We start from the raw sequence: 7,780 nt of genomic DNA on the forward strand, positions 1-7,780 counted from the left end.
CTTCATCTAGGCTTTGTTCCTGGAGTATATCTTCTTCTTTTGACCTTTCTTGCTCCTTTTCCTTCACAATCTATGTAGAATAATTTCTTCTCAGCACACTTATGACCTTTAGTGTATTTGCTATCACAACTGTAACAAAGCCCTTTTGCTCTTTTTTCTTCCAATTGTTGTGGTGTCAACCTTATAGGTTGTGGAAGACTAGGGGCAACAACACTTTCGTCTTTATAGTTGTGAGTGGTATGCTTCCTGGTTGCCATAATTTTGCTTTCCATTTTTCTTGCTAACCTGAATGCCTTCTCTAATGAATCAGGTTCCCAAAGGCGAACATCATGTTGGATATTATCCTTTAAAGACCCTATGAACACATCAATCCTATGCTCCTCTGGAATATCTTTTACCCTTATGTTCAATTTTTGGAACTCCTCAATGTGCTCCATTACTAAACCCTTTTGTTTGAGACTTATCAATTGGCTAAAAAAAGTGTTGCTTTTTGTATCTTCATAATGTGCTATCAATTCTTCCGTAAAAATTGCCCAAGTGATAAATTGTTTATGAGAGCAAAGCCATTGATACCATACAAACTGATTTGGTTCCAAATATATAGTTGCCATACGTACCTTTTGTGCGTTTTGCACATTATTGAGATTGAAGAATTGCTCCATCTGTAATATCCATGTAGCGGGATCCTTGCCATCAAACTTCCTCATATCGATTTTTGGAATATGGTGATTCTTCGATCCAACATTAGCGTTTATGGTATCATGATTAACATTTCTTTTGTTCTCATCATGAGTTTCCTTTACTACCTTTTCACCATTAGTGACCCTTTCTTGTAGCAACTTCTTCAGTTCTTCCATATCTGTCTTCAAATCTATCTTCAAATCTGCCATGTCTCTCTTCAAATCTGTCTTCGAATCATCCATCTTAGCTTCCATGCCCTTTATCTTAGATTCCACGCCACTTATCTTAGCTTCTGTTAGCTTTTGTGAGCGTGACATTTGTTGCACTTGTTCTTGTAATTTTGATATATCATGTAGCATTTCTTCTTCTTCTTCATGAGTCATGCTAGAGCTTTCAGGTTCCTTACTAGGTGTTTGAATTTTCTTTCCTCGGGGCATCAGTTACCGATAATAATGCTTTACTATGCCCTTTGAATTCCGTTAAACCAAGCTTACACAAAAATTAAAAAAAAAACTACACACCTTTTTTCACTTTATAGAAGCCTGATATTGAATCTGATGTATCTATGTAATTTCGGATCATCCAGTTCTGAAATTGCTACCTGTAGTAGCCTTCTGCGTCCTCTTTCCAATGCCACAAGTCTGAGCCAAATTGGATTCTCCAAGGAAGAGTTATGTGAAATCTCCCACAGTGACTTTCTTTTAGACTGGTTCAGTAGAGCGAACTTGTACGACGTGCCACGAGTCACTGTTTCAACCTTTGAATCTGAAACACACACACACAAAAAACTACAATCCATCCTATTTCTGTACCTTTTTACGAAATTTCAATTCGATCCTCAGAGAGAGAGTTATGACGATTTTCCCCAGGTCACCTGTTTTAAATGTAATTCAGGAGTCTGCAAAAAGGCCAACTTCCTCAGATCATATCTCCGAAAATATAGTGCGAAAAGCTCTGAAATTCGGACCCACGGTTCAGAGCCAATTCTTCTCAAATGGGTTTTTTTTGTGACTTCTGAAACATCACAGAAAAAACGTTATAGCGAAAATGCCACGATGACCTGTTTGGAGTAGCGAAACCCTAGAATCCAAAGCTCTGATACCAAATGTTATGAAACCAGCTCAAGAAAAGATAGATCAACGCCTTATAATTCAGCCTCTTCGAGGGGGAAACCTCCTTTACATTACATAAATGAACAATTCTTCGATGATACAAATGACAAAACCTCCTTTCTATATATAGGAGTCTAAGGAGTCACAATATAATCCAGCCGACCTAATAATAATAATATAAAGCCACAAAAATAACAATAGAGAGATTCTATGGGGCACAGAAATAACAATATGGGGGTAATAGGGCACAACAATATAAATAAGGGGTATAAACAATAGTAATGGGATAATCACTAGTATTATAGGGACCCAACATATACTCTCTACTACATACTATATTTTTGATGAAATTAACAATGCACTGGTTAAAGATAAAGATCTCATGGAACTTATGAAGAATTGACTAACTGGATATATGTTGTTTTCTTTCACTGAAGTCATGCACATATGCTAGTTGCATAAAAAAAAAAACGTACACAATTAAAAATAAGAAAAAAATAATTTAAAGTGAGTTAAAAATATCGATTCACTCCCCCCCCCTTGTATTTTTCCTAACAATTGGAATCAGAGCATGTCACTTCAGTAGAAGCTTAACTACTTGAGAGTGGATAAGGGACAACGGGAAAGAATAAAATGAAGAAGTAAACTCAAAGGAATAAGTCAACTTAGGAAAGTAGTGGCAGTGATGCATTTGATGCAGTGGAAATATCTTTATTTATAGGTGAGGAACAATTTGCAACAAAAGATGAAGGCAATTAAAAAACAATAGACAATAAAGGTATGTTCATGCTTAGTAATGATAACTATTAGGAATGGAAGAAAATATGAAGTCTAAGTTAATGAACCTTGGGTATCATGTTTGGAATTTAGTATGTAATGGTTGCATTAACACTCCATCTTATGAAGAATTGAAACATAATAATGATGAAATCATTAGTCACATACCTCATTCAACATTAGGAAAAGTTATGCATTATGCAATAGCAAAGGAATATTGGATGATCCACAAGAAATCCATGAAAGAAGAATGGACAAAGGTTGTTCATCAACATGTAATATTGTTTCAAAATACAAGTATGATAATAAAACAAACTTTTTTATGTTAGATGGAGTTACTAACTCAAAAGACGACATGTTAGAAAAGGCACTTAATCTTAGAACAAAACCTTTTTATGCTTTGAAAAGTATTAACAATCTTAAGAACAAGTTACAAACATTTGAGAATAGGGATCATGATAAATTGCTGAATACTGCAGCAAAATCTAAACAATATTGTGAAGGACTTGAAGTTGAGATCATCTCTCTAAGATCAGATCTTGAAAAGTAAAACAAACAAAATGATGAGCTACTTCAATTATCTAAAGAACAAGAAAATGATTTGAAGGAAGAGATTATCAAATTAAAATAGAAAGTGGAAGAAGGAAGAAAGAAGAAGAAATATCTTGAAAATGAAGAAAAATTCCAAAGACTAGAGGTTGAGGTAAACAATCTAAAAGGAAAATTAAAAGAAAAGGATAAACATTTGAGTTTTCAAGATAGTACTAAGATTTTGGATAACATTTTTAGTAGTCAAAGGTCTCCTTCCATTAAATATGGTATTGCTTTTCATGAAACTGTAAAAGGAGAATCTAGTCCACAGGTTCGTGTAAGGAACTTGAAGGATAAAGAGATAAGAAGTCAATCAGATCAACATCCAAGGAAAATTATTTTTCAAAGGAAATCATTTGCTCCCAATCATGGTAAATTTTAGGGGAAAATTTTAGCCCAAGGGCAAAATTTAAGGGGTTTTTTTATTTTAGAGGGGCAAATTTTTTATAAAACACCCATTTTATATATTTAGCCCAACTTTTATTTAAAAAATAATTATTTTTTTCATTTTAGCCAAAAAAAAGGGGCGGATAAACTATGAAAAGACTCATTTGACCGTGTTTGCCTGGTTTAGGAGGTTATATTCCATTACAATTGCCTGATTTTCTGCTTTGCAATGTTAAATTCGTTTGTAATCGCCCATTTTCTGGTTTGGAAGGTGGTTTGGGAGGTTGTATTTGGTCTCAAGAAATAAAAATATAAATAAAGTGGAGGTATGGTATATAAATAAAACCTCTTTTTATACTTACTCCAAAGGTATGGTAAATAAATAAAAATATAAATAAACTAAAGGTATGGTAAATAAATAAAACCTCTTTTTATATTTAGTCCATAACCTAGGCTGAAAAAGGAGGTTTTATTTAAGTGAAACCTATTGGCCAAATACCATATTTATAAAAGAGGTATGGTAAATTAATAAAAATATAAATAAATGAGAGGTATGGTAAATAACTAAAACATCTTTTTTTTATATTTACTCCACAAGTCACCTTATATTTACGAATACACAAGGGTGTAAATAAATAAAAATCTAAATAAAGTGGAGGTATGGTAAATAATAAAACCTCTTTTTATACTTACTCCAAAGCTATGGTAAATAATTAAAAATATAAATAAACTAGAGGTATGGTAAATAAATAAAACCTCTTTTTATATTTAGTCCATAACCCTCTTTCTATTTAAGGCTGAAAAAAGAGGTTTTATTTAAGTGAATCCTATGGGCAAAATACCATATTTATAAAAGAGGTATGGTAAATTAATAAAAATATAAATAAACTAGAGGTATAGTAAATAAATAAAACATTTTTTTATATTTACTCCATAAGTCACCTTATATTTACGAACACTCAAAACATGTGTTATATTTAGGTGAAGCTTATGGGCCAAATTATTATAATACCATGAAAAAAAAGTTATTAACCCTAATATTAGTATTAATAAAAATAAAGATGGAACATGGTATTGACCCATGGTATTCACGTGGAATGCAGCCTATTTTAAGGGGGGAAGTGATATGCAAACTAGCATAGAGTGAAAAAATATTTGATCCCTCTCGGGGCTTGGTAGGTCAAGAGTAAAAATGGATATTGTAATTTAATGTCAATTAAACATTTTAACTTGGTTAAAATAAAAATAAAAATCATTTATTAATTTTATTAATTTGTGTAAATTAATAATAGTAGTTTTTAAGCTCCATGTTTATGATAACCCATGGTAATACCATGGTATTCATATGAGAATAGACTATTTAAAGGGGAAATTCTATCAACTTAGATCCATCTTAATTCTGGGTCTACCAAGTGCTGAGAGGGATAAATATATTTCATCCCTCTAAGAGTGGTAAATGTGGTGTTAAGATGGATATAGGTTGGTTTTTATGATAATGAAGATATTAAATAGACTTAGGAAATTATATTGTAAAAAACATCTTAAGGTGAATGGTTAAAGCTACATTTAGCCACTTCACAAAATTTGGTAAAAAATACCAATATCTCCATTAATATTGGTTTTTCTGATTTAACAAAGAAAAATTCAAAACAGTGAAATCCTGTTTCCGCATCACCCTCGCAGAAGAGAGATAGTTGCTACTTTTATTTCCCACCATTTTTCAAATGTTCTCAATATGATATCTTCATGAAAAAGTTAAGGTACTGATGTTGGATTAGTTGTTTGAAAAATATGATGGTTTGTACAACCTTTCATCTTCTTTGTTATTCTTAGTTTGTCGTAATGATCTGTAGGGGTTGGGCCACTACACCATATTGTCCTAAAAGGTGGAGATTGTGCACCAAAAAGGAAATTAATCCACATGTTACAATGTTGTTAAAAAATGCAAGACATATGAAGGTAGTGAATTATGCTAATAAGCAATTTAGATTGGGAGAGACGTAATTAAATTTTATTATTTAATTGAATATTTCCAATTAAAATAATAATAAATCTACATTTATATATTTATATATTGATTGGAAGGCTTCTGGCAACGGTCACTTCTTTCTATTAGATCCCCTTCAGGGCTTTGGAATACCTACTACTTTCTTATCTTATATAGTTGGGGCTTGCTACTTGTTGGCGTGTTGGGGTAAACAAACTTGATGTGCTTTTTTTGATCTTGCAGTTGGAGTCTATGGAATAAGAAAGAAATTTGATAGCTTGACTGATCGCAGGCTGAACCTGCATTACCAGGATCTTCAAACTTCAATGCTTATAAACATACATGCTCTATTTTGCCCAATTCAAAATTAGATAATCTCTTTTCAATTCACTCTTTATGCGGAAGCTTTCTTTCATATTTATGGTTATAAAACCAAAATCCACAATAATCATTACTCAAACATCAAATTGTTTATCAATCAAGTTTTAAATACTTCCTAACACCAGAATTATGCCTTAAGTCCCTCATTCATTTCATCACCAACATTCCTCATGTGTTTATACACCATCACAATTCTTCCTGTATGTGTTGGATTCAGTTAAATGCGCCCTTGAGTTATCATTACAACTTAACCAAGTTATTTAAACCCCAATTTGGAAGTCAACCAACTAAATTGTGCCCTTCAATTTACCACAGTCTTCGTTATTATCATAATGGAACTCCATTAACCCAATGCATTACAATTTTTACATGTTTACAAATTTCATTGCAATTTAACATTCTTTGGACTTAAAATTGCCATCTGTATAAGCGTCTTACTCCAGGCTCAGGATCACATAATGGTTCCAGTTTTCATACCTTTATATCTACGTTCTTGGCCAGAAATGAACTCTATTCCTCAGCGCAGATTAGCCTCTTTCTTTGTATGGAGATTCACCAATCAAAATCGATTTAGGCAATCGATCTTTCACAGAGTCTGTTACTTTGCCAGCGCTTATAAACAACAATCTGCTCATGTGATTTCACTTACCTCCATGGTGGTCAATCTGGCTCATGCAACTTGGCATCCATTTTCCAACATTCCACTTGAAACTTCTTTACAAGTATTCCGGCAAACTGTGTCTTCTACCTTCCGTCCACACTATCGATTCTGCCTCTTCTTGACTTCAATACCTTTCTGTAAATCGATTTCCTATTGTTTCTTCTATACCCATCGATTTATTAGTTAATCGATTCAAAATTCTGGAGTTTCAACCAGACTCTGAATTAAAAATAAACTTACCTCTCCTTGCAACACACATCATCAATTCGAAATTCAACACTATTGCTTACTGCTCTGAAAACTTGTCCTCTGCGCCAGCGTTTGTATGAATTGCAGATGTGATACGTACCATTTATTCTATCTTCATGCCTCAAAATCGACTTCTACCATCGATTTCTCCTACGCATTTGATATAATGAATTGAAAACCCAAATTTCATCAATGTTTCAATGCTATCACCATTTCAAATCAGATCTGCGCACTTTCAAATCTATTAACTCGGCATTCAATGTTCTGCAACCCAGAATTCAACGCATGGCTTGTTCTTTCAGCATTTAGCAATCATTAATACATTTACGCAATAGGCACATTCCATCACTCATTGTATTTGTAGTTAAACCCACAAACCCAAACATTCACTTCAGTTATGCATAAGATTTTATTTTATGGTTTCACGCATTTGTCAAAGACTGTTCTGCAATCGAACTATGACATCTACCATAATAGAGTGAGCATATTCAATTATCTTTTGAACTAGTCACGTTTCAATATATATACTCCTTTACCATTTAGTGCAACAGCGCCCTCAACGTTCCAACGAATAGCCACTTCTGCTATCGATCACTCAGGGTTTCACAATTTCATTCACTGTAGGTTTCCTTTGGTCGATATTTTCAACAATCAATTCCTTAAACATATATATACATTTGACCAGAAATAACTATAACTTTCACAACCAATCACCAAATGTATATGTATATAATCTGAAATCAAAACAATAACTTACAACTTTTGCTGGCCAGATGTTTCAATTCTGTGGCCTTTTGTAGTTTCTTAAGGCTTACAGCCTTGCTGTTCAACCTCACACTCTCTCCCTGTCTCAATGTTTTTCTCTCAAACCCCTTTATACAATTTTAAAAAATGATCTAATTAAATGCTCAATCCCCTTAGTATCTCAACAAATCCCTAAATCTCTCAACATCC

This window comes from Pinus tabuliformis, chromosome 3_2, assembly GCF_031772625.1.
Source record: "Pinus tabuliformis cultivar Carrire ecotype Pingquan chromosome 3_2, CPIR1, whole genome shotgun sequence".
In the NCBI taxonomy this organism is placed as follows: domain Eukaryota; kingdom Viridiplantae; phylum Streptophyta; class Pinopsida; order Pinales; family Pinaceae; genus Pinus; species Pinus tabuliformis.